Source organism: Cryptotermes secundus, unplaced genomic scaffold (assembly GCF_002891405.2).
Source record: "Cryptotermes secundus unplaced genomic scaffold, Csec_1.0 scaffold445, whole genome shotgun sequence".
In the NCBI taxonomy this organism is placed as follows: domain Eukaryota; kingdom Metazoa; phylum Arthropoda; class Insecta; order Blattodea; family Kalotermitidae; genus Cryptotermes; species Cryptotermes secundus.
The window spans coordinates 105,568-130,265 of record NW_019742968.1 but is presented as its reverse complement, the minus strand read 5'-3'; the positions used below and the strand labels follow the sequence as shown (position 1 = coordinate 130,265).

The 24,698-nt window shown below is 42.5% G+C and overlaps 1 long non-coding RNA gene across 1 annotated transcript in view; it reads right to left on the bottom strand.

Annotated features, from left to right (window-relative positions):
* LOC117283019 overlaps window positions 1–24,698 on the bottom strand; it is a 105,143-nt gene that overhangs the window by 26,025 nt on the left and 54,420 nt on the right. The window contains exon 3 of the long non-coding RNA XR_004514012.1: window positions 113–172. This is a non-coding gene — a long non-coding RNA (uncharacterized LOC117283019). The remainder of the gene's footprint in view (window positions 1–112; window positions 173–24,698) is intronic.

The following is a 24,698-nucleotide window of genomic DNA, read 5'->3' as shown; positions in this document are numbered from 1 at the left end:
CTTAGCTCTGGCATCTCTGCATGTACATGAGAAGCCATTTGGCAGCGTTATCTGGGAACAGGCGCCACACAGTTTACGGAGCACGACTGTGATAAATAGTTTGTTTCCTCACCACATACTGCAGCAGCTTCAGCCATTCTGCACAAAAACTGCAGCAGCCATCTTGAATCAACTGTAAAGAGAAAAACAGCAATGTCAGACAAACAGTAACGCCATGTTAATAGTTAATAGTAACGAGTAGTACAGAGTTAAACAAATCTTGGTAAATTCAGTCTCACTTGTCACGCAGTATTTAAATGTTTTGCTATCAATTTTTCCCCTCAGTTCTTTAACGATGCTTTTTTTTCACAATCGGGACGCATAACGTCGGATATGCTGATAGATAAATTAGATGGAAGGCATTTGGGAGGAAGAGGTAGTGACCTAATCGAGTTACTGGTATTTGCCTCGAGGGACTGAGAAAAATCACGAAACATTAATCAGGATAACCGGTATTCTGGCTGAGATTCGAACCACGTATCTGGTATTTGCCTCGAGGGACTGAGAAAAATCACGAAACATTAATCAGGATAACCGGTGTTCTGGCCGAGATTCGAACCACGTATCTCCGGAGTACAATTCTATATTGTTACTGCCTTCGTGGTCGGTACGCCACGAACAGGCTCTGTCTTCTGAGAAATAACGCCGTGCGGTCAGGTGATGATGACAGATATAATTTTCAAACATCTAGTTCAGTCTTGTTTCATTGACGTACAGAATTGCTTGAAGATCCATGCATACATTGTAATTTAAAGAAACATCGCACACAACACTACACACACACACACACACACACACACAGGACCAACACAATATATACGGCCCGATGTGACTAAACATGATCATCACTGGGATTCATAGCAAGATTCTAACCACTCGAAAAATGTTATTACTTTTAAGAAATCATAATTTAAATACTGGTGTTGTGACGCTTACAAGACAACACATGCACAAAATAGACATGAAGAATTTCTTTAAATTGCTAGGTGCTTTCACATGATGGCCACATTGGCAGAAACTTGTAAATGGTATATTTTATTATTAAAACGACACTGTTGCACTTGACGGAATTCAATCCTAACTTTACTTACGTGCTATAGAGCGCAGCGGCTGAGGACAATGTCTATAAAATATGTTTTAATTTATTTTTGTTTGTGCATTGTAATGCAGCTCTCCGATACATGGCCTTATGCTTTAAATAAAAACCTCATGGCGTCTTCTGGGAAGTGACGTCCTGTAGATCTTGTGTGAACCGATGTTTCGGAGGAACGTATCGCCTCCATCTTCAAGGTAGAAAAATGTCAGCAATCAGCGTGAGCATGTGGCTGAAGACTCTGCAGCCACCTGCTCACACTGATTCCTCGCTGGCGGATTTTTCTACCCCTAAGATGGAGGCGATACGTTTCTCCGAAATGACGGTTCACGCAAGATCTACACGGCGCCACATCCCAGAAGACGGCATTCTTCACAGCCACCGATGTGAATACCTCAAATCCTACATAATTTAATCCTACCTGCGTAATTTCTATAAATTTATTTTTAACTGTGTAGCTTTTTGTGACGCTGGAACGTTCCCTGCAAAACTGCATATCTTAATATTTATTTTAAGTTGTTTTTACTCGGATCTGTTGTGGTAATTGCCATGTGACGTCGTACTCCTCTCGTCACTTCTTCCCGATGTACTTGTTCGTACTGAGCTGAATCTTGGCTTTCTGCCCACTGCACATTACACATCAGCCTGAAGTCACAGACACTGCGTAATAAATTCAGGCCACGGGTACCCGTACCTGCACTGTGCAACGCGGATCGATCTGCCGTCACAGCATCAAGGAATACTTCGTTATTAACGCTAACGTACTTTCTTCCTAATAACAAATAATAGGTGGCTGCAGAAAATTACGAAGAGCTTAATGAGGTGATTCATCATTAGTTATTTTTCACCAAATGTTATTAGAATGTTCGAATCATACAAGACGACGGGCCGAGCTTTTGGCATGGATGGGAAACTATTTTATTTAAGCATTATGCTGCATTAATATATCATTTATTTGATATAACATATATCCGTCACTTAGAGTCACTTTACTTCTTTCTTTTTATTGCTAGTGGGGTGGGACTAAGTCCCTTGTACTGCGGCCACTTCTAGCCTATTGTACCAGCCCAAGATAATAGGTGAGGGTAATTGTGGATCAATTGGTGGAATGAAGATTGGCAGGGGAAACCGAAGTACTCGGAGAAAACCTGCCCACTTTGTTCACCACAAATCCCACTTGACCAGAACCGGGACCGAACCTGGGCCGCGGTGGGAAGCCAGCGACTAACCGCTTGGGCTATGCCGTGGCCTCCACTTTACTTTTTCCTTAAAAATATGTTTCGGCCGTACATAGCCAACATCAGATGTCTATCATTATGCCACATTTCTGCACTGCACGGTAAGACACAATTTCATATCAAAATTAAAATAGGCCCACCCTAGATAGATACGCTGAACACCCATAATATCAGCATGCACACATTAGTCAACAACGACGCAACGCAGGCTGGGTCATGAATCTGCAGCCAAAAGGGCACATGTGAATACAATAGGAATATAATATAGGAAAGGGGTGCACTCAGCCTCGTGAGGATAACTGAGGAGCTATTTCAAGGAAATAGGGGCTCCGGTCTAGAAAACCGAAATTAACGGCCGTGGGGATTCGTTGCGCTGACCACGCGACACCCTCTACCCGCTAAAGTTGGCACTAACTTTGTCGATAAACGGCGGTCGCTCGGTCGGTATAGTTCGCTTATGGACTAATACCACGGAGTTTGTTTGTTTGTAACAATATCATTTACATATTGAAGATAAGAGAAAACATTACACCTAAATCCAAGAACTACAAGATAACAAGAATACACCCACGCCGCAGGAAATGTTCCACAAACAAATGGTTTGGACTCGTAGACGATACCCACAAAAAGAATGGTATTTAATTGGTTTTAAATAAAATTAATTACGGCTGACCTATTTTAATTTTTTTAATTTTGATATGAAATTGTGACATACTGTGCAATGGAGCAGTTTAGCACAGTGGTAGACATCTGACGACGGCCGTGTACTGCTGCAACATGTTGTGAACGAAGAAGTGACGCTTAACGATTCGCATTAGGGACAGATATATATGAAATAAATGGAGACACGAGGAATGCGACTGCCCTACAGAATTTCAGTAGGAATAACTGAAGGGAAGAACCCAGGCAGTACACGTACTCATAGATGGGAGCAAATTAGAACGGATGTTACGTAGATAGGGAAGGAGTCGGCTCCATGGAGGTAATTAGTTAAGGAAACAGGGTGTGAGGCTGGGGACTAGATTCAGAGGCTAGTGGCTGTGTGCATGTACTGCAGTGAAGTTCTCTCTGTGCTTTAAATGATCATTTTCCTAATTTAATCTTAGGCACATTCTCAGCCCTGCTGAGTACATATTAGGTTCGCTATGACAACCTGTCGCCGGTCACGGTAGCCGAGCGGTATAAGGCATGTATGGTCTTCGCTCGCTCGGAAGCCGGGATCGTGGGTTCGAATCCCACTCAGGGCATGGATGTTTGTGTGCGTTTTTCTGTGTTTGTGTACAGGTAGAGGCCTTGCGACGAGCTGATCACTCGCCCAAGGAGTCCTACCGTATGTGTAAGATCTAGAAAACCGAAGTGAACGGAGTTCATGGAGGTAGGCCTAGGCCCACTGGGGCTGTAGTGCCAAGGGGAAAAAAATGACAACCTGTCAGTTTATACGCATGAAACAAGTCGAGAAACATTGAACGGATTATAATGGCACATGGCATTGCGACGTTTGTTAGTTGAAATATGACAAAAATATAACGGAAACTGCATTGAGATCTGCAGGTGCTTCAGAACAAGTATCATTAAATACTTATTGGAGCGAAATTTTTTCGAATCGAAGCTGTAGAGAGATATAACACTGTGTGTGTGTGTGTGTGTATATATATATATGTATATATATGATCAGTAATCGTACTGCGGCCGGTCACGGTAGGCGAACGGTCTAAGGCTAGGGACACACACAGCGACATCGGTCGTACGGAAAAATGTCGTAAGAGTTTTTTGCCGTACGACCTCCTTTTCACACTATAGCGACCAAATACATTTCTTTGCTCTCCGACTGCCGTACGGTAGATGTCGCATGTCGTCACGTATGAAAGCTAAGACTACACTTTATATTCTACTACTTGATGCGACATGAACCGTACGGACGTCGTACGACCGATATCGCTGTGTGTGTTCGAGCCCTAAGGCATGCACTGTCTTCGCTCTCTCGGAAGTCGAGATTGTGTGTTTGAATCCCACTCAGGGCATGGGTGTTTGGTGTTAGTGTGTGTGTATGTGCGCGCGCGTTATTCTGTATTTGTGTACATGTAGAGACCTTGCGACGAGCTGATCACCCGCCAAAGGAGTCCTACCGAATGTCTAAAATCTAGTAGACCGAAGTGAAACCGAGAGTTTCGGGGTGGTAGGCCAAGTCCCGAATTGAGGATGTAGCGCCAAAAGAAGAAAAACTCGGACTGCACTATTTGTCTTGCAGTATTCAAAGAGGCAAACAAAGGAACGCTATGCAAAGATTACAGAAACAGTCATTACCACATACACACACAGGCGCGCGCGCGTGTATATATAAACTTAAATATGCTTAATTAAGCACAGTGACTTGAAAACGTATGGGAGAATGGAGGTATGAAACCACGCATTTTTAAGTTTGGCATTAGATAGAGATGACGAGTCAGTTTCACGCTCCGGGTACTTAACCTCTGAGGGAAAGGAAATTTCACTAGTCACTGAGTAGGGTATGATTTGGCCCCAGTGTCAGCCTTGACTCTGTGGCGTACAGAAAAATACTTCTCCTCGGAAGTGAGCATGAACTTGTTCATTTACAGCCCATGGTTTTTCACTTCTCGCCAATCTGACTGATTGTCAACTTAAAACAAAGTGTAAATCTAGATCTTACACATTCGGTAGGACTCCTTGGGCGAGTGATCAGCTCGTCGCAAGGCCTCTACCTGTACACAAACACAGAAAAATGCACACACACAAACTAAACATCCATGCCCTGAGTGGGATTCGAACCAACGATCCCGGTTTTCAAGCGAGCGAAGCCAGTACATGCCTTAGACCGCTCGCCTACCGTGACCGGCGTCTTTACTATTTAGTTTATCTAAAACAAGGCGTCTTACTTCATCACATTAGTTATATTTTATTTTTCTAGTCGTAATGTAAAAATCATGTACCCTCTCATTTATAATTCCTTCTTTATAATGTACCTGTTACATGCATGCCGTGTAATTTCACAATAGTACTTTTAATTACATTAGTAAACTTACATAATTTATTAATTTGACCGTTATTCTTTCCGTAAAGCTTTAGATATTATATACTGTGATACTGATAAGGAGAGCAAACTTATCCTAAGCTAAGGATGGTTGATTCTGCTTAGTCCCCCCCCCCCACNTTTACTGGCTCTACAGCCCCCTTTGGGCCCTGGCCTCTAATTTTCAGTTTCATGATCATTTTACAGATGGCATGACTCCTTAGACGAGTGATCAGCTCGTCGCAAGGCCTCTACACAAACACAGAATAAACAAACACACAAACCAAACATCCATGCCTTGTGTGGGATTCGAACCCAGGATCCCGGTTTCCGAGCGAGTGAAGACAGTACATGCCTTAGACGGCTCGGCTGCCGTAACCGACTCTGCTTAGGTTTGGTCATCTTTAACGTTATGGAATATGGGGTCCTGCATTTCCGTGGGGGCTCAGATTTGTATTTCCCTCAGGTGAGAGTGTCCGAATGTTCGTAGTTTGAAGTAATTCGGGGGAAAAAAAAATTTTTAAGGATTATATGGAGATTCTGCTGAACTACGTAAGTGTAAAACATCCTTGAGAGTGCGACAAGACCACAGTCTAAAACGCAGTCCTTGCCTTCTGGTGAATTGTATCCAGAGCCTTAAACAGTTGTGTTTTATGCTTTGATGTGTGAATAAAACCGGTCTTTCAGGGTCATTATGCCAAAATCAAGATGAGAACATTTAGTTTGATACTTATTCTGTGGAAAACATACTCTCCTATCCTTATAAATTATAATTATGTTGCGTGATGGCAGAAGATGGTCAGCGAAATCTCATACCACAGCCATATTAGTACATTCGAATTTCTTTTGCCGGGTTCAAATCCCTGTAATCTCACGTACGACACAGAGAACGCGACCTGGAGCCCCCTACACGCTGTCAATAACTTCCAGTGTTTACTGTCTAAATTGAAATGCGAGACTGCGCAGACATGGCAACCACGCCCCTTTCAGTATCTGTTACGGAAGTTTTAAGACGTAATTTTTTGGACTGGAACCAAGAAATTAAAGACTTCAGGGAAAAGGCTATTCTCACACCAACCCACTTCACTGTCAGGTCAACACACGTAGCCCGAAGATTCATAAATTCGGCCTACCGCATATTTTAATTAATAATACTGAAAAAGCAAAGCATATCTAATGTACCGCTCCTGAAACATGTTAGGGAGGTGCTTGGTTCGAATCTTAGCAGGAACACCGAGTACCCTGATCTAGGTTTTTCAATTGTGTCCAGATAGTACCTAATTCAGGCCACGGCCGTTTCCTTCCGCATATTTTGTCATAATTTTCCACTAATCATAACACAATTCGACAGTATATTGTCTGAGATGTTGACAGTATCAGTAAATCACAACCAACACGTTAACGTCGCCCTAAACTTACGCTTGTCTTATCCCCCCCCGCCGACGAGAAAGCACTGCCTCGAACAGTTTGTTGTTATTCTACCGTTGCCACGGGAATGTCTTTGTTAATATTCATTGCCGCCGAAACGCGTGTCAATCCGTGGCAGCGGGAGTCTGGGTTCACCAAACCGTTGTCTAGCAAATGGGCTTCAGCTTCTGTTGCTATTCCGTCTTTAGGGCGGCGTTTAGTGACCCGTTGCCTAGCAATGGTCATTTTCGTTACTTTACAAAATATGAGAGTCCCAAGTTGTTTCATGCAATGCTTCCGATGCATGTGCCTTTTTTTTTAAACTGAAATTTAGTGTTGAGATCTGAGATATTCACGGCAGTGACTGTGACGAGCACTACCTTCTGTCACGTGACGCCATGTATTATGACATAGTTACCTACGTTTCGGAGGGATATATTGCCCCCATCTTCAGAGTTGAGTCGTTTCTTATGTATGGCTTTGTGCTTCCTACATATCGAAAGGAGGAAGTCAGTAGTTCGATACTTATGCACAATGAGGCGCGCCATCTTTGTGGCCTTCCGTGTCTTCAAGCTGGATAACCCTGATATATTAAAATATATAAATTTATTCCTCTAACAAGCCGCAGAGGCCCATGGGATTGTGAGACATCGAGGCTTCCATATTCTCTAGACAGTCGGCTCACAGATGGGGGAGAGATTGTCAGCCTTTACCTCCAGAAAGATTCCTGGTACTCTAGAGGCGCAGTCGACCACAGTAACCGTGATGTATAGGAATGCAACAGTGAAACCTGGGAATTCGATCTCTGACGCTGCAAAATGTGACGTAGGCATGCCCACAGCTCGATGTTTACTTTCTCTAATGGCCAACGGCCACTATTCTGCGCTCTACCTTGAAATGTTGAACATGTAGATGCTATTTTTGTCGTGGATCCGATTCGCCCACGTGTTGTAGCATTATCCTAAAGTCTGTTCACATGATTCTGGTATGACTGGCCTCTGGTGTATTCTCTGTGGCGTTTACTTGCAGTCAGATTCACAGAACTGTTTGCAATGACCTCATTTTTGGTGGTAATTTACATTTCTTGGTCTTTCACACTGAAGGTGTAAGAAAGATTGAAAGTAAGGCCGCGCCATAGCTCAAGCGGCTAGTCGCTGGCTTCCCACCGCGGCGGCCCGGGTTCGATCCCGCGTCTGGTCAAGTGGGATTTGTGGTGGACAAAGTGGGGCTGGGGTAGGTTTTCTCCGAGTACTTCGGTTTCCCCTGCCAATCTTCATTCCACCAACTGCTCCACAATCACCCTCACGTATCATCTGGGGCTGGTACAATAGGCCAGAAGTGGCCGCAGTACAAGGGACCTAGTCCCACCCCACTAGCAATAAAAAAAAAGATTGAAAGTGGCGCGAGGAACACTCGGATATAAGTAAGAGGAACTGACAGGAAGCTGAAGAAAATTACATAACACAAATTTTTAATTTATGTTCTTGACTTAATATTCTTAGTGTGGTGGAGAGGAGAAATGCATATAGGGTATTGGTGGGAAAGCCGGAAGGAAAGAAACCACTAGGAAGACCAAGACGTATATGGGTGCACAATATTAAAATTGATCTTAAAGAGATAGGCTGGGATGGTGTAGATTAGATTGATCTGGCTTTGGATAGGGATCAGTGGAGAGCTCTTGTGAACACAGTAGTGAACCTTCGGTCTCCATAAAATGCTGGGAAGTTCTTGAGTAGTTGCACAATTGGTATCTTCTCAAGAAGGGCTCAGCTCCGTGAATGAGTGTGGTTAAGTTAAAGAGGATGAAACAGGTGAGGTATGTAGCACGCAGAGGAAATAAGAAATGAAGATTTCTGTCAGGAAGTCCCAAGGAAACAAGTCACATGGGAGACTAGGCGCTTGATGGTAGAATAAAATTGTTTCTTAGAGAAACAGGATATGAAGATATGAATTGGATTCATCTGGCGCGTGCTAGGCACTACTGGTAGGCTCTTGTGAAAATGATAAATGTTGGCGACTTAAGTGATTAGCTAAGCAATTATTATTTTCTCAAGATAGACTCTGGTGCTTAAGCGACCATACAGCTTCTGTTTTGAATGAAACTCATATGGAAAATTTACTGAGTTTTTCTTAGAACGGCTCACTTTACAGTGTGTACCTGTGTACGATACAGATTTCATTTAGAAGCGAAACTTACATTTGAAAGAGCTTTAGCCTTTCCTTAAAGAAATAAAAGCTGACTTGTGAGATCACCTTTCTGTCTGCACGTGCGTCGAGCGACTTGTGCTAAACTGCGTATGAGCTTTGAGTCCACCATGCTACTGCTTTCTTCCCCCCNCCCCAATTCCCTACAATGAATAATAACAACATGGCGGAGGGGCGAACTTTGTGTTGAAAGCGACACTAGTGGCATGTAATAATACAGGTTCCTGAAGGGATGCAGGGAAATAGATCTTCGAAAAATATGCAACCTTTGTTAAGGTAATTTACGTAGAATATTAAATAACAACATGGCTGCTGTGCTAAATACTTCGTTTAGGTTTCCTTTTAATGGTAATAACCAGGGCCCGGATTTTGATGACCCGAAAATATTTAAAAAATGACCGAAAAAAAAATCCAGAAAAATGACCTAAAATGACCCAAAAATGTAATATGCAGGGCCCGGATTTTGATGTCCTGAAAATATTTAAAAAAGACCTATAAAATGACCTAAAAATCCAGAAAAATGACCTAAAGGAGAAAAGAAAGAACTCTTCGCTTCCATGTTATTCACATTTCAGAAAACATATGAAGAAAAATTCCCTTAAATGGTCAAAAATGACAAGAAGTACTCTTAAAAGTCCAAAAATTTACCAAAAAATTACTCCCAAAATGAAAAAAATGACCTTAAACGTAAAAATGTAAAAAATGACAAAAAATTGCCTATAAAATTTACATTTCTGTAACCAGCAGCTCATATCCGACATTTATATATTTAAGAGCATCGCATAGGATACAAGGAAAAAAAGATGACATGTCATCAAAATTCGGGCCCTGGTAATATCTGAAGAACAAGTGGAGCTAGGCACGGATACAGATTATTGTGTATGAAATATTATTTTTAAGGCAACAATTAAAAGCATTGTGACAGTGTGAAACGTTGAGACTATAACCAACAGACTTTATGTTAAGTCGATACAGAATTTCGGGCTACAATCTTTCACACAAATCAAATAAAATCATCATCATCATCATCAGTAATCTGTCAGGCGACAGGTCCACAGTCTCTTCCAAAACAGTTTCTCCACTTAATGCGATCTTCTGTTTTTGGAAAGAGACTATCCAGGAAAAGTGATAATGTGGTAGTTTTTCCATTTGCTTTCCACATCGCAGTACAGCAGCCGTTCAAACCACTCTGGTCACGCCTGTTGCTATACGAACTTGAACCATCTCGAGCATCATTTGCTCTGTGCATCAAGTCGCTGCTGATGACGCTGCTTCCGACATCAGTTTTTGGTGTCTCTCTTCGTCTGATGCCTACCCTTTGACCTGTCCAGCAAGGGAGGCCCTGCCAGTAGCTACGCTACCGCTGGTATAGCTCTCAGGGTCCTTGGCATACTCAAACCCCCTCACCACGATAAGGCGGAGACACCAAGGAGGGGGCAAATAAAATAACAACAATAATAATAGATCGACTCGACGTCTATGCAATATGAATGTAGGTTTTCTGAGTTCTGTTGGGAATTCATCGTTTTTTGATACGTTGAGTGTTTAACAAGAAACAATGAAAATAACTCTATTCCTGTGTTGTACAGTATCTATAATACGATTAGCTTTGCCAACAGTGGATTTGTGTCGTCAATAAACGAACTTCAAGAACACCGGAACAATCTCGTCTACATTACGTGAAGCGCGCTTTGCTGCGGCACGTGTCAGTGTGAACGTGATGCATATTCTGCAGCTGTATGCTCTGCCCACTACGCCTGGCTGTCATGAACTGCACCTCCCAGGGCTTTGGTTTCTCCCATGTGTGGGCGCCATGACACTGGACCACAAACCCATGTCTCTGTTGGGACCTGACTGTATTTGTGCGGAGCAATTGACAATGTACTGTCCGCGCTTCCTGACGGGTTTCTCGAAAGGGGATCTTGACAGGAGTACGTAACAGGTGATCGGAGAAAATTACATATATTGTGAAGAGTTCTGTCTTCTGGGACATAACGCCATATAGTACGTTGAAAATCAAACAGCGTTTGTGAGGAATATGTCGTTTCCATCTTCAGGATCGACGAATAAGCCAAGTAAGAAACCAGCTGTGCTTGCCACCTGCTTCATGTTGATTTCACTGATGCGTTACAATGTTCTCAGTGGCTGCTCTAAATTTAATTTTAATAAAGTGCTGTTCCATTATGCAGTCTTACGTGAAAACTTCGTAGTTACTGAGGAGGTTAGACTGGTTTATACAAGATATTTCCCTTGTCAGTTCGTATTAAAATGTTTAATTGTTTAACTCCCTATTACAGATGGTAAAGCGAATGTTTTATATGTCTTAATCTTCAGCTTATTAATTCCACGGAGCAGAAGCTGGTCAACAAATTCTTCTGGACAGTTTATATGAACCCGCCTCTGGCTTCATTCTTAGTCATCAATTCCATTCCATCATATCCTGCTCCTTAAGGTCCATTCAATATTATCGCTCCATCTACTTCTATGTCTCCCTCAGTGATTTCTTGTTTTCAGCCCTACCGAAAAAAATCTTGGTATGTAAACTTATTTCTCAACATGCGTGCCACATGTCCCACCAATCTTATGCTCCTTGATTTGATATTCTGATAGCATTTATAATTCTTACAATACCACCAATACAACTATCTAGTATCAATAGTGTGACGTATAGACCCACTGCTAGGTAATGCCTACAACAATACGCAACAGCAGTAGGCATTCATTGCTAGGCAACAGGTGTTTTTTTCCGTGGTGTCCGCCCCGAGGCTATGTCACAATGAGTGACTCTGGCTCCAGTAGTGGATTAGTGTAATGTGGTCAGAAGTAGAGAGTGTCCAGTCGAAGATAGCGATTTGTGAAATGTTGTAACAAGTTGTATAAAGGGCCAATAAATTCGATCATCAAATAAAAAACCCGTTTTATATCACGCAGACCACTAAATGTGACAATAGTGTTTCCTCTTGCCTACTACATGTTTCGACACTATCTTTGGGTTATGGCATGTCACAAGTATAACGATAGGGAACCACAGCGTTCTTACGTGTCATTTTAATATTGTAATATAATTTTAATGAGAGTTTTAACAAACTTAAAGAATAAATGTAAAAACAAGCCAAAATGCTATACACACACAGAATAAACGCCACATGTACACATATTCTCACAGTGTGTTAAATAAAAATTAATTTCGTTGCGTGCATATGTTCACATTTGTCCCTAAACCTCCCACTGTTTTATCATGTGATAGAAATACAATAGACTGAGGGTGTTTGAGGGGAATATTTGGACTGAAGAGAGATGAAGTGACAGGAGGTTGGAGGAAACTGCATAATGAGGAGCTTCATAACTTGTACTCTTCTCCAATAATTAGAATGATCAAGTCAAGGAGGATGAGGTGGGCAGGGCGTGTAGCATGCATGGGGGAGGAAAGTAATGCATATAGGATATTGGTGGGAAACCCAGAAGGAAAGAGACCACTGGGAAGTCCAAGGCGTTTTTGGGTGGACAATATTAAAATGGATCTTAGAGAGATAGGATTGGTATGGTATGGATTGGATTGATCTGGCTCAGGATGGGGACCAGTGGAGGGCTCTTGTGAACACGGTAATGAACCTTCGGGTTCCATAAACTGCTGGGAAATTCTTGAGTAGCTGCAGAATTGGAGGCTGTTCCAGAAGGGCGGAGCTCCATGAGTAAGTAAGTAGATATCCAACTGGATGAAGCTTATGAATTAGGGACCAGTGTTCTGTTTACATGTACGGGGCGATGATTCTAACGTTCCATGTTTGTGTGTATGACACCTAAAAATGACCCAGAAATAAGGTCGAAACCTATAGTGGGTGAGAATAAACACTATTAATATATGATAATTGTGTTGATGATGTCGCAAGACTTATTTGTATCAAAACAACGGGATGCTACAATCAAAGTTGATTGTATTTGTTGAGAAGCATAAATTGTAAAGCTCCTCTTTAAGTTCTTCAGTTTACTGACTGCTTCCTCCTTTCAAGTGGTGGCTGTATATACACAGAACGCGTTAAGGGCGTTTTCCTCCGATGTCATTAAACCATTCATTCTCACCAGATAAATTATTTACTTTCGTGATTCTTAAACTTATTTAAAATATCGAGAAAAACTCCTGTACATCATTGAAACTACAGAGAAATTTCTCGATACTGTAAACATTTTTTTTTCTTTACTTCGATGGACAGTTAATATCTTCCGAAATGATAATTCAGTTACGCCATTTCTATGTCGAAGACATGGACATCTTCACTTAAAACAGTCCCACATGGGCTGTGCTTGCGATGTCTCGGCTCAGCGTGTTCCATATTATTTTATTTCAAACGGATAGCCCTTAAGAAGAACAGTTTTCCAGCGTCTCAAACTGCTTTTAGATGCCTTATGGAGCACTCTCTTTACCCATGTACAGTTACAGTATGCATGGCTTTGTGCTTCGGTGGGTGTCTTGTACACTGATATAAGTGTCTGCTCTCCATTCGCCGGTCACAGTAGCACCTCCACTGGCACCGCGAGTTTTAATACCACTCGGAGCATGGATATACAGGGTGTCCCAGGAGGAATGTACCAAACTTCGGGAGGGTGTTCCTTATGTTAAAGTATGCCGATATAACCCAAAACACCTATGTCCAAAGTTGAACGGTTACGGAGATAATGGCCCAAGAAAAGTGTGGTCTTCTGGCAGGTCCAAGCACTGTACCTCGCTGTACCTCTCAGCTGAGAGCCCTTATCTATGTTTGTCCTTGAGTGCGATGATACTCCCTAGCCGTGCTTATGTAGTTGGCTCATACCAGAACGCGCAGTCAGCACGTTACGTCATCGCTCGCCAGTCATGTGTTATGTATACTGCTTGGAAACCTAAGGACAATTATGACATGGCGAGCGAGTATTTTGTACTTCACTTTTATGGCTTTCCGTCACTCACAAGTTAGTTTGATGTTACGTACATTATTAACATTACAGAATCCACATATTCCTGCCAGTTTTAATATCTATTTTGTAATCAACAAGTGTGTAACCCCGGTCAAAGTTTGACACTTCTCTGGCCATTATCTCCGTAACCGTTCAACTTTGGACATAGGTGTTTTGGGTTATATCGGCATACTTTAACATAAGGAACACCCTCCCGAAGTTTGGCACATTCCTCCTGGGACACCCTGTATACTTGCGTCTTTTTTGGGTCTGCGTTGCCCTGTGTAGGTAGATGCCTTGCGACGAGCTGATCCCCGCCCCCCAAGGAATCCTATCAAATGTATTCAAACAAGATGCCATAACTGGAAAATTTGGGGGCCTTGGACACAGTTAAAGGTAAAGTTATCCCTGTAACAGGCCGTGAAGGACCATAGGATTGTGAGACGTTGAGGCTCCCACATTTCCTATACAATCGGCTCACAGATGGCGATGAGGTTGTCAGCGTTATGCGCCGGCCGCACTTTATCCCTAGGAAGATTCCTTGTACTCATTTCTGTTAGAGGCTGAGTCGACCCCAGGGCCATAGTGCAGCTGGAAGGATTATGTGAATTGAAAAATCTGTTCACCTCATCGGGAATCGAACCCGCGACTTTCCGGCTTGAAGCATTGTGCCTTAGACAGCTAGGCTACCGTGACCGGAATTTTCTAGATAGACTTGAAAGGATTCTGACGATGGTGTATACTGTACTTCTTCTGGCTTATTTTGGACTTCGTCCATCGTCTGGTATGTAAAAGACAAAATACCACGACGTTTCGGAGATTGGATCTGTTTCCGTCTTCAGGTGGGTAGGGAAGGATAAAACCTACTCAGTTGGGCCCGTTAGAAAGAGCTAGTCTCAATCACTGTCAATCCAGTCTCCGAAACGTCGTGGTCTTTTGTCTTTTACATACCAGACGATGGATGAAGTCCAAAATAAGCCAGAAGAAGTACAGAATTTTCTAGTTTTACTTCGTATTATTAACTTCTTCTGCTTTCTTTTATGACTCTCGTCAGCCCTGCTTGTTAAGCATTAAATGCGGAAGACTACAAAGGAGCATAGGCACCATTTCACTTCTTTCTTGAACTCCTTTTTATATTTATGTTAAGTCGTTTCTGAAACAGTTGCAGTTTTGATTATGCTTTTCAAAATCTGCTCCGAAATAGCTGCCTCACATGTGACTCTTTCATTTAAACAAATTGGAAGTATGACGAAAAAAGAACCGACTCCATTAATGATGGGGGCGGTTGCCAATAGCAACGGACAGATCTGTTTATTCACTACACCTGCACCAGGATATGAAAACTGTTACTCCAATAAGAACAGGAACTGAGATACAAATGCTGGCTGTAAACAGCTATTACTAATCAATATCTCGTTCCAGACAGGCCTCGGCATCAGTGGCGTGAAATAAAACACATTAAGTAACCATTGCACTCATCTGTTTTGAGTGATATGCATAAATAATTTCTGGGAGTAACTTAAAATCCCAATGTTCTTTAAAATGATTCTAATTTAAATTTATATGCAAATGGTGAATATATCGAGGAGTTTGTGCTACTCAGTCTGACCTGAGAAAGTATTCTATTGTTGTAATATGTATTTATAGATCACCAGTTGCTAATTTCTTCAATTCTTTTTAGATAAGTATGACTCAAATTTAAAATATTTATATAGTAGTAAAACTGAATTTATTATAAATAGAGATTTAAATGTGGATTTCTCTAAGGATTCTAATTCCAAGCTTCTACTTTCATGTCATGTTGTATTAGAATTATCGGTCAGGACGTAAAAATCATCAGCAGTGTGGGTAAGTTTCTTTCATCTTATAGATCGTTGATTTAAATCTTGAAGTATAGGCTGAACTTCATTCACATCAATTGTTATCCCTTACTTCAGTGATATGCAAAGATTCACAGGTTACTGATGACAGCAAAACTTTAGAGTTTTCTGATGAATACTCACTACCACCAGACCAAGTTAAACATATGGAGTGTCTGTCTTCTTTAGCTGAGAAAAGAACACATATATTTTACAATATTCTCAGAGACCCAAGATTTACCAGAGGAATTCAAATGCAAACCATGTCTTGTGTAAACATTTCTGTTTATATTCATCTTGAGTAACTGAACATGCTGAAAGGGTTTCATTATTTAATAAAGCTTCTTATTAAACACTGTTACTTCTTTAATAACACAAGCATTTTCATCAAGGTTATGGCGGTGTGAAGCATCAGAAGGAATGATGTTAGTATTGCTAGTTTGCATTGCAAATTATTTGAAATATCTTAAGACTTTTATTGGTTTCATTTCTGCTAATATCCCTAGTTCATCCACAAACTATAATTACATCATTTTTCGAAAAATTGTACGTCTTGAAATGAGAGGGAGAGGTAATAGCGTTTACACCAATGTTGGGTTTTGATGTATCCATCACACTGTATGAACTATGAAAACTGTTAGAAATCTTCTCAGACAAACCTTTAACATGATTATCGCCTAATAATTATGATCTTATTTCTTTTTGGAAGTTACTGGACATTTCTCTGACGTGGTTTCTCATGTGTTTCGATCACCGTTCGTGGTTGTTAACGGATCGTTAGGGTTAGAGAAGGAAGCAAATCTATTGTTGTTAAAACGGGATTTATATGTCGAGTTAACGAACTCATGAGTTCGGATGAATATCTAGTTCGGTTATTTGTTACAGTGATCCACCTATTGTTAGAAATATCACGGTCTTTCAAATCACTAGACTTATCTGTTTGTGTTGGTTTAATCCTTTTTGATTCGACGGTTGTATCTGCAACTTCTTGAAGAAATTCTGTGGTTAAGTTTGCTGATTGCAGTTCCATTGTTAAATTATGAAGATAGTTTTGTAATGCAATACAGTTTTCACAACTGGTAGCTGCTACTCAGTTTATATTACACGAAATTTTGAGAGTTCCTGACCCTGACGTCGTGTGTATGTACTATCATGGTTACGTACGTCTGCGGTGACGTCACGCAACAGGAATACGCGGTGTTGCCACGCAGTCCGTAACAGGCGGACAGTGCCACTGCAAAGGATCACGTGATGCCACGTTAACCGCATCAACATAGTAACGGGGTTTACTGTTTTGTCCGATCCGAGGCTTTATCACTCGACCGACAGAGTTAAACACGCAGCAACTGGTGCAGACGTAGGACTGAATCCAGGAATTTTTCAGAGTTGAGTTTAAGCTAGGCCTATAAGTAATTCCTCGCCGAAATATGAAACGTGCTACAGGATCAGAAATACGAGGTAAGAAGAAAGTGGCCTCACATGGGAACAGACTGCCTAATTCTATTTGTGATGGAGAGATATTGATTGATAATGCTGAGAACCGATGGAAACTTGGCAGATCAATAGGTGTTCAAGGCTCTGCTGAAGTGTATCTCGCATCTAGCAAAACTGACGAACCTGTTGGTTCAGATGCACAACATATAGTAAAGGTAGAACCTCATGAAAATGGATCTCTGTTTATGGAAATCAACTGTTGCCTAAGAATGGCGAGATCAGATATAATTAATAAATGGAAGAAAGATAGGAATTTGAAACACGTAGGATTATTCTGCTGCATGGGATCTGGCTCACATGTCTACGGAGGAGTAAAATATCGCTTTATAGTGCTAGAGAGATACGGTCATGATCTTGGAAAATTGTTCCTAGAGAGTGGAAGAAGATTCCCAGTAAAGACTGTATATTACATTGGCATACAAATTCTGGACACATTAGAATACATCCATAGTCGTGGTTACATCCATGCACATATAAAAGGCCCAAATCTGCTGCTGGGGTACCGTAAGGGCACGGAGAATTGTGTTTACTTATCAAATTTTGGTAGAGCCTGCCGCTATTTGGATCGAAATGGTGTTCACAAGGAGTACGGCTGTGACCAGAGCATAGTGCATGCTGGATCCTTGGAATATACCAGCAGAGACGCACATGTAGGTGCATTCTCTCGACGTGGAGACCTAGAAATGCTTGGCTATAACATGCTTCAGTGGCTGTGTGGAAAGCTGCCATGGGAAGACACAGACGATCCAGAGTACATCAATTTTCAAAAGAATGGCTTCATGTCCAATATTTCCCTGCTCATGCTTCGATGCTTTCCTGGTTCGGAGCCACCAGCTGTATTGAGCCAATACCTCCAGCACGTAGCTAGTCTCGGCTTTGAAACAGCACCGGATTATGCTTATTGTAGAAAACTTTTGATGCAGGGTATAGACGATTCTGGTTGTGTGAATGATGGAAAGCTTGTGTTTGGAGATAGTCCAATTTCAGGAGTTACAGAGACAAATGATCGAGGAAATAAACTCAAAGCAACAGAAGACCCTGAAAATAAATCGGAACTGAAGCCTGAGGAAAAAATCTGCAATAATTTGCAGCAACCTTATGCGAGTAGTAAAACGACTCGAAACTCACAAACTTCTTCAGTACTCCCATCACTCCAACAGTTTAGCTCGAAGAAAATTATACCTGTCAATCCTGAAACAGATGACTCTGAACAAGTGATGTCAAATTGCGTGATGCAGAAGTTCACAGAATCTTCGCTAGAAGTGTCAGAACCAACAAAACCTTCGCAGCTAACAGCTGTTACATCATCATTCAGCAACCCCACACGGGCCATGTTGAAGATAATGTCGAAAACGAGACAGAAGGCATCAACACCCGCTGCCCATCGGTCCAATCCCAAATGGAGGAGCAAGAAGCGATGCCTGGAGACCGCTGATGACGGGGGCAGATTAAGGAACGCGAACTCCCAAAACAACAGTGCTGCTCGAGACAGCATCCCGAAGAAGAGAATCGTTAGAGGACAGCAGCTCGAGGCCAGGGCTAGGTCCAAGAGGAATTTAACCAACAGACACACAACATACCATAATAATTAGAGCTAGGATTTTTATGTAATATTGTAATGCAAAATATGTACATAATTATGTAACAAAAACTCTGAAATATGTAGTAAAATATGTTGATTCATTAAAATCTGTAACCTCACATAAAAGTGTTATTTAGTTTTGCAAGCAACCTTTACTCAAATTCTTTTGACACAATCGTTGATTTTTTGATGAACAATGCACAACTAGAATCATCTTCATATTTTGTAAGGCCTTTGTCTTTTATCTGATAGAGGAATTTTCTCAGGAGCAATGTGTTCAGGGGTATTAACATTATGTAGACAATAGACGCGCGCAACAGGAGAGTTTCGGATTGTATCGGCGCGTTGCTAGGCGACACCTCTGAATGCTTGGATTGCGCAACAGTAAGTAGGGGGTCACGTGACGTCTGCGTTTCCGCGAGTGACGTCACATACCCCAACCAGCCCGTTGCTACACAACGCTCGGTAAACACCCTCCACGCTAGGCTGTGACGTCACGCAACAGTGCTAGCTATCATATAACTGGCTTTCTATGGAGTCCGTGCCGCGACTGTTTCCATGCAATCGCTCAGTAAACACGTTCCAACAATATAGGCTCTTTTCTGCGAGGTCAGTGCGGAAGCTATATAACGACAGTTACAGACAGAACAGATGGCAACTGTCGTTATATAGCTTCCGCGAAGTTAGTGCCAACTTTTGCCGATAGAGGGTGTTGCGTGGTCAGTGCAACGAATCCCCACGGCCGATAACCTCGGTTTTCTAGACCAGAGCCGCTATTTCCTTCAAACAGCTCCTCAGTTATCCTCACAAGGCTGAGTGGCCCCGTTCCAGATCCACTACTTCTCATAAAACCTGGCAGCTCCGGGAATCGAACCCGGGACCTCCTGATCTGAAGCCAGACACTCTGACCAGTAGACCACAGAGGCAGTCTGTGATTACATTTACTCAACTGATTCAAAAGTTATTAAGACACACATACATATAAAACATCGCCGAATAAATCCGTCATTCCTTACAAAATACATGGGTTAGAAAGTTGGTAGAACTGCAGTTGAACAGCGTCGCGAAATAACCTGAAAATCAATTATCACATTGCACCACACGTCAATAACGGAGTCCATTCCCTAGCGTTCTGAAGACCCAGTGACTACGATATTTACCTGTACAGATATGATTAAATGGAGACCAAAATTACAAACCGTATGACGACGAGTTGACGGTTTCTAAATAACAGGCCGTTAGAAGTTAGGCGACGTTAAGTCGTGTTGCTGGGCGGGGACTCATTAGGAAATCAATAGGTCACACATGTACCGCCTCCTCCCTCTCCTGTTCCTCCACGCGAAGCCAGCAAACGGCATGCAGCATATTGGAACCCTCAGCAGGAAGACAATTCCCTTTGCGGCGGCCTGCCTGACGCCTCACAATGACGTTACTCTGCTTGTTCTGTAGGATATGGGCCACAATCTGGAACCTTCCAGTGTAAAAACGGTAAAGTCATCCTTGTGCTTAATCAATTAAGCGCTACGCTATGAAGGCGTATGGGGGAGAGGATGTATAGACCCACGTTTTCTTGACCACGGCACTAGTTGGAGGTAAGTGGTCAGCTTCACGTCCTTGCCGCTTTACCCCCGGGGAAAGAGCTCCCGGTACCCAATGGATAGGGTTGGGTAGATCCCAGAGGCATTCTGGACACTATGGAGAAGAGTAAATTTTTGCCCCCCCCCCCGACTTGAACTCCGACCTCACGGTCGTCCAGCCTGTAGTCAATCGCTATACCGACTGCGCTATCGCGGCTCGGTAGCGTAGTTGGTTGACGCACTATGCTACAAGCCGGAAGGTCGCGGGTTCAAATCACCCTGGGGTCGACTCAGCTTCTAACGGAAATGAATACGAGGAATCTTCCTGGGGGTAACGGGCGGTCGGCGTGTAAGGCTGAACAATTCACCACCATCTGTGAGCGGATTGTTTAGAAGATGTGGGAGCCTCAGCCTCTCACAATACTATGGGCCTCCACGGCCTGTTACAGGGATAGTTTTGGCTTTTTCACCTTCCAGTGCCACCCATCAATAATAATACCTTTAATTTCAGGACTGTAACAGGAATGAAAATAATTCTAAATATTAAATCAGTGACGGCTGAAAAAGAATGGTACGGTGCATTCCTATGGAGCATACGTGTAGTTTGCAGAGGCGTTCTTTGTGCGTGTAGGTTGGTAACCTGCAGAATTTGAATACATGCCTAGTTCACAGACACAAAGCGACTAGAAGCTGCAATACACTAGCCCAATGGCTAGTGAAATAATGCCAAAGGTAAAATTGTCCGTGTGCTTAAGTAACTAAGCCGCACGCTACGAAGATGTATGAGGAAGTGGAGGTACAGAGTCACCATTACTGACCTCGGTACTAGTTGGAAGTGAGAAAAAGAATAAAAGTAAAGATATTCCTGTAATAGGCCGTGTAGGCCCATAGGATTGTGAGACGTCGAGCCTCCCACATTTTATTGACAATCGGCTCACAGATGTCAGTGAGGTTGTTAGCCTTCGGTGTCGGCCACCCTTTACTCCCAGGAAGATTCCTGGTACTCATTTCTATTAGAGGCTGAGTCGACTCCAGGGCCATAGCGCGGCTGGAAGTATTAGGTCAATTGAAAAATGCGATGACTTCATCGGGAATCAAACCCACGACTCTTCCGGTTTGTAGCACAGTGCCTCAAACAACTACGCCACCGTGTGTCCCCGGTGAGTAAAGAATATTGAAATGAAATTAGACGTCAATCTGTTAAAAATGGCCTATCTCCATCCCAATCGTTAGGCTCCGATGTGATCATCAGATGACAGCAGAGACCGTCCTTGAAACATCAGTCAGTTTAGACAATTTACACGGGCGATAGCCGAAGAAGATTTTATTAACTTTAGCCGCTGTGAAAGCTTCAGTTCCTACAAAACCGAGGCTGCTTCTACAGTGTAAAACAAACTGATCCAAGGCCGAGGAGGGCCTTGGAGGAACGGAACGAATATAAGAAGACGGAATAGGCTGGATTGCCACATCGTGGAGTGCAAAAGAAGATCTTTGTGAAATTATATTCCTATTTGTTCAAATTTTAGTGCATGTACCGTCAGGGCACGCGGTAGCGTAGTTGGTTGAGACACTATGCTACAACCCGGAAGGTCGCGGGTTCGAGTCCCGATGAGGCGAATTTTTTCAATTTACCTAATCCTTCCAGCCTCACTATGGTCCTGAGATCGACTTAGTCTCTAACAGAAATGAGTACCATGAAGATTCTTGTGGGATAAATAGTGGCTGGTTCGTAAAGCTGACAAACACTATGTGAAACGATTGTCTAGAGAAAATGTGGGAGCCTCGACGTCTCACAACCCTATGGGCCTTCACGGCCTGTTATGGGGATAACTTTACCTTTTTTTATTCCTCTTTGTTACTGAAATTGCTGACAAACTGTAGCAGTCCTCAGACTTACTGAGTTTTAGGACTTTGTCCATCGTCCGGTATTCTAGAAACTAGAAAATACATTTTCTGAAATTGTCTTTCTGTCCTCAGGTGAGGGGGCAGACACCTAATCTGTTGGGTCCCTTAGAAAGGCTTAAGTACACTCACTGGACCAAACATGGTAGGTGCTTCCCCATTCACCTGAGGACGGAAACAGATACAGTTTCCGAAACGCTGTGTTTTCTAGTTTCTACAATAACGAAGACTGACAAAGTCCGAAAACCCCGGAATTCTAACTATTATACACCACCGTTAGAACCCTTTAGAATCTACTTGTAACAGCCCTTCTTCGTATTCGGGAGGTCCCTGTATAAATCACGTCTGAGAGGTCAATTGTATAATTTGCTTTTTCGGCAGTTCCTTCATGTAATATCGAGGCAGAACACTTCATAACAACTACTGTAAGAACACCGTCATTTTCATTTCGAGTTCCTACAATTTGAGGTCAACTTCTCCGGTAGAGATGCACAGTGCAGCCAGCATTGTCCAGCAACATCCAGACCTCTTGCTGGTGGAGCCAGTTGGAAATATCGGGAAGAATTATTTTGCTTCTTATATTATTAAACATGCACTGTATTGAAAAACTTCCAAATGGGGAATTTACGTGATCTTGCATAAGCTGACATAAGCTTCCTATCATCCAACTAAAAGAAGACAAGTGGTTGGTAGTAGAACTGGTCGACCTTGACATTTATACTATTCATTTAGGGACACATTCAGCTTCACTGCAGCAGTTGCAACGGCAACAATCCCCAGAAAATAATACCCATGTTTTCAGTTTGTACAGCAAATGCGCGGGGGGGGGCTTGGTAACTGCATCGCCTTCTCTTGATTAGAAGTGGTACATTCTTGGTGTCTTTGCTTCTCGTGTCTGAATACGACCTAGGATAGCGACTGAACTGGAATGATCGAGGAATCAGGTTTCGATTCCCGGCGGGCCCAAGAAATTTTTCTCTCCTCCACGTCTTCCAGACCAGCCCTGGCACCCACCTAGCCTCCTATACAGTGAGCGCTGGGGGGCGTTTGCTCAGGGGTTAAACCGGCCGGGTTATGAAGCTGACCATTCAGCTCTATCTAGTGCCGAGCTCATGAATAGTGGAGCTATACCTCCACTTTCTTATACATCTTCATGGTGTAGTGCTTAATTAAGCACATCGACAAATTAATTTTTTACCTAGTTCCTTATTTTGAAAAAATAAAAAGAGGCTTATGAGATCACTTTGTTTTCTATGTCCCCCCCCCCTAATTTTTCGTTTTCTGTGCTGCCCGTGTAGTATTAGAGGGATATGTGCGATTAGTTCTTCTAGAACTTCTTGTTTTATTATGCGTTAATGACGTTTTCATTTCCGATTTTATATAACGTCTGCAGGTGAAACAGCGTCGTTAGGAATCAGCAGATGAACCCATGTTTGTAGTCTGAGAAGTTCTTCTCAACACACAGAGGCTCAAAAATGCGAGGCAGGGAAAGTAAGAGGCTGAATGTAGTCTCATGCTAATTACCCAACACACGATTGTTATTTATTTAGCCTCCTTTTACAGTCACACATAATTCAGACGCGCTTCAAAGTCTGTGTGTGGTTCTTCATTGCGCTTTCCGCTCTCCGCCATCTTGTATCTCAGTCGTGACGCAATAGTAAGGTTTCATGATTCAACGAAATTACACGCTGCCTGTTCGGCAACTTACAAAAACTTTCTTACTACAGGTTAGATGGCACAGACGCTCAGTATCTACACTCTATAGCGTATAAACCGTCGTTATATCCTGCCGGTATTTGCCTGAAGATAACCAAGAAAAAAAAAACATTCAGAAGTGGTGTCCTGTCCTAGAGTCCAAACCGAGCACTCCCAGAATAAAATCATAAAGCGATTCCGCTACATCAAACTGCACGGTTACGAAAGCATTACAATCCGATACGCTGTAGCGTAGTTGATTGAGGTGCTGTGTTAAAGCAGGAAGGTCGCTGGTTCCAGTCCCGATGAGGTGGATTTTTTCAACTTACCTAATACTTCCAGCTGCATTATAGCCCTGGGGTCGACTCAGCCGCTAACAGAAATGAGTACCAGGAAGATTCTTGTGGGGTGAAGAGCGGCCGGCGCGTAAGGCTGACAACTTTACCACCATCTGTGAGCCGATTGTCTAAAAGAAAATGTGGGAGCCTCGAACTCTCACAACCCTATGGGCCTTCACAGCCTGTTATGGGGACAACTTTACCTCTTTTACCTTTTTATGATAACGTGTAATATGTTAGGTTGGTATGAATGTTTCCAGCAGAATGCAGCTTCCCGTAGCAGTGGTTGTGCGTTTGTTATCCCTGACA